Below are 4,540 nucleotides of genomic sequence, written 5' to 3' on the forward strand. Positions count from 1 at the left end.
TTTGAATTCTATCTTACATTCTTCTTTTTTTTCTTCTTCTATGGCGCAACATCCCAAGATAAAACAGGGTCTATCTCTAGGTACACATGAAAGCTATTGGAAGATAATCTCTTCCCACACAACTCACCCCTAGAGACGAGATAGTGGATTTATGGTGAAAGAATTATATTCCTGAAAAATATAAATGTAATAATGATGTATAATATGCAACAGGCTCTGTATAATTTTGTATTATATATTTGAAATGATAAAATTTGTTATATGCAATACCTTCTGAAATTTATTAGGTAATAAACACAATTATTTATGCAGAAATCTATTATTCTGAATATTCAATATAATTGATCTTTATTCTTTTGAGTGTTATATATTTTCTGCATAGAAATTCGAGAATTTATTGCTTTTATCTTAAATTGCGTACTTAAATTGTAAACCAAATATTAGATTATTTAAATTATTAAATGTAACTTTAGAAGCAACATATTGCATATTTTACATCTTCATTTATTATGGTTATAATGCTGGTTGCTATTGTACGTATATTAAAATAAAATAGATTGTCTCTTACTATTGCAAGCATGTGTGCGTGTGTGCGCGCGCGCGCGCGCGTGTGTGTGTGTGATATTGTTATTGTATATCTTATTTTGTTAGAAAAATTATAATAAAGAGATTTGAATTATAATTTAAATATACATGTTCGTGTAAAAAACAATTATAAGATTTTAACATTTCTATGGGAAACATTTCTATAGGATATGTAAGTACAGTATCGTTTTTCAAGATATTTCGCCGAATTTTAATGTCGGTTGTGAGCTGTGCAGGTTCAACTTTAATATTGCGTAATTTAGTCAAGAAAAATCATTAGAAAATTTTTAAAAAAGCATTTTGGAGATAAATCTTTGTACTGTTTTTAAAAAATATTGAATTTTTTGAAAACAAAATTTTTTATCACTACGCACTGTTAAATGTAATTTTAAGAAATACCACACATGATATTTATTAAGATACAGAACTGTAAAGACAAATTTTTTTTGAAAAGCGGTCAAAAGCATGCTAAAGTATAAATTCCAAGCTTTAAAATGCTTTTTTATTTACTTTTCGATGGCAGTGTATATATATAGAATATACAAAACAAATTTACATGTGCTCTATATAATATTTAATTATTTTTAATTTATTTATATGTTAATAGGTACCATATGTTATCGAATAAGTATGATATATACATTATACTTACATTTAACTAAACTAGAATTGTTTTAACATATTTAGTACCAAATATAGTTGTTTATTAAATTTAAATAGAAATTATCATTTTTTAGTCTTTTTTAGTTTTTTAAAGTGTAAAATTAATTAAAGTAAAAGAATCTTTCCGGTTTTTGCCGATTATTGATAATGCTTAATAAGATACTTGTTAGTGTATCGCTATGATGAAATCAGAGATTTAACTTAAGCTATCCAGCTTATCGAAATGTTCGTTTCTCATAGCGCATCGATCTCGTATATCTCCGAGACGCGTCCGAATTGTTTTAAGTTCCAACATCTTCTGAATGACTTTCGGCAGTTTCGTGCCTTGCGGGCCTCCTGTTTGTAACTGAAGCTTAATTAATTCCAAGTCACAGCAGCTAGATCACATGGAAATTGGCGGTCTGCGCGAAATTGTCAGATCGATGCCGGCAATCGGCATCCATAATTGCTCGACGCTAGTTTTGCGTAGGATTCCATAATCTAGCCGTCCCGCCTTCGAGGAAATCCCGAGGGTGCTTATTGTCTTTGCTGGTTGGATGAAAGTTCCTTCCTCCCTTTCTCTCTCTCTCTCTCTCACTCACTTACTCATCATTACATTTCATTCTTTCACTCGTACTCTTATTCTTCCTCGCTCTTCTCAACAATTCAATCTCGATCTACGAATCTTGCTAACAGCAATGTCTCACAGAATAGATATCATGCCATGAAACATGTCATGCGAATTTGACTATTCTTCTTAACTACCTTTGAAACTACTTCGTCGACTTAATGTCATTTCCGTTATATTTCCGGGCGAATCTGAAAGTAGTTGCTTATACAGATTAGATGGTCCATCTGCTGGTAGGCTGACCGGTTTGAAAACAGAACTAGAATGAAAACCGGAATCTCAATAAAAATCTTTTATTATGTTATATCCTTGTAGAAGATATAATATAATAAAACAAGTTTTTTTTTGCTATGTATCTAACTTCTTTGATCGTTATAAAATCTGAATATTTTTGAATGATTTGGAATTGCTTGTTAGTAACTATTATATAACTTAGAATATACAAATAAAGAAATAGTTTTTATTTGAAAAATATTTTAAAAGAAATTCTAGAATAGCTATTATTTTATTATATTATAACTGTATATAAGTATAATAGATTAAATTAAAAGTTCTAAGATAAATTCTAAAATTTAAGAATTAAAAATTTACTGCGGTGTAATGATATATATAAAAGAAATGAGCTATTGTTTCCTATTTTAATATGTAAAATCTATTATTTTAATATATTATAGATTTTAAAAATGTCTTAATTATACGTTATATCATATACGCCACGTTAATATTATATCGCAAAATTTATTGTTAAATAATTTTGTCTATTTTCTCTTCGTTGCTTTTATCATGGTAATTCGAGCCTCTTAATCATCGAGATCAGCAGAATTAATACACTTACACATCGCGAAATCTTCGACCGTGGCTATATCGAGCGACGCAGCTTGCTACGAAAAGGGATGAGTTTGTAGCTTCGTCGCGGCGTAGGTACCTACAGATTCCAACTTCTGCGGATAGTTGGGCTTAAGGGTTTCAGGGAGAAACTAGCCTTGGGGTGACTGGAGGCTATGGATGATCGGGGCTGAAGCAAACCGTCGGGATGGGTGGCGCGAGGATGAGGAGGATGGGCAAGGGGGCCCAAGGTGTAGGGTGAAAGGTCGCTGCAGATCTCGGAGAGCGTAGCAACTCGGACCGCAAATTCCTTTACGGTGTTCAGCGTGCGGCGCATTCGCAGTTAGAAGCAAGGAATCGGCTCGTTTTCGCTAATAGGGCGCGTCCAACTTCGCGCCGAGCAACTCGATGAGCAACTCGCGTCGATGAGCTTCGGTGATACTTCGAAGGGCGCGTTGTCCCAATTCTCGGCTACGTTTCCGAGATTTCGATTTCAGGATTTCTATGTTTACCGCGCCGCCGGACATACAAAGCTCCGTAAAGACCGTTTACGAGCGCTTACATGTTAGTGCTTCATTTTGATTGCGAGTTTTGTTTATTTATACGTTTATTTATACTATCGATTATGTAGATTATTCTTTCATTTTGGCGTTAAGTTTTTATTGCAATGAAAATGTGTCTTATTTTGTAAAGTTAAGTTGGAGGATTATTTAATTTTTAGAATTATTTAACGAATGGTCTCATTTATATATATATTTATAGATTCTTGCTAATTTAAGTTCATTAAAAATCATAAAGTAAATGTATTTTAATATTATTAGTTATTCGATTACAAAACATAAATTTAGGATATTGCTAATGATATTAATAATGATAATAGCTTTAATTTATTAATAGCATACCCAGCAAACAAGCTGACATTAGTTTGACATTAAAATAACAATAAATAACGTCAGCTTGTTTACAGAATACTTATTGTTTAATTTAATTTAATAATGTAATGATTTTTATTTAAGAAATTAATCTTTATTATGCATAATTATTGTTAGATAAATCTATATTGAAAGGATGATAATATCTCGATGCTTATTCGACACGCTTATCAAATTTTGCTACGATCTCTTCATAATTTGGTCACTGTACAGGTGAGACTCATGTATTTTCCATCAATGATCCTCAGTAGGGTGCTACTGGAAATTACTGACCAGTTGCCACTCCCTCGTATCTAGACGATATCTCGAAAAGAGAAAGAAAGAGAGATAGAGACAGAATATTACCGGATTGGATGCGACCGGCAATAAATAGATGATTGAACGCAGGTCCCGGCGTCAGACGACGGAAGGGATATGAAATTAATACAAGTCCTGCAGGCCTACCCTTGGAAGGCGTTTATACCTTCTCGCGAAGGTATTTCTGGCATCCTTAAGCTCCTCGAGCGGAAGGACCCTTCGATGCGAATATCAAGGAAATTAGAGACGTTAGGCAGGCCTGAATTATTGACGCTTCGTCGAACAGTCATACGGTACCGTCACTAAGTATTTCGTGATTCATCCTGGTGACCATTATATCTATCTGCGGCTCCAATGCGATTTTATAGGATATGACGATTTGCATACGTTGCGTGGTAAACGCGGTTTTTATGCTCCGTGAGATTACTTGTCGGACAAAGACAATCGCGGAAAAATTGGATCACCGACGATCTCCATAAAATTGTCGCGGTAACGATGAATTATCACTCGCGAAAATTGCACTAAAACGAATTAACCGAACCGCCGCGAAATATTGCGCTCTCGTAATTCTACGACCGTTCTTATTTTTCCTGGCGTGATAAAATCTATGGCAAAAGTTCGAAGGTTCTAC

Source organism: Trachymyrmex septentrionalis, unplaced genomic scaffold (genome assembly GCF_001594115.1).
Source record: "Trachymyrmex septentrionalis isolate Tsep2-gDNA-1 unplaced genomic scaffold, Tsep1.0 scaffold37, whole genome shotgun sequence".
NCBI classification, from domain to species: Eukaryota; Metazoa; Arthropoda; class Insecta; order Hymenoptera; family Formicidae; genus Trachymyrmex; species Trachymyrmex septentrionalis.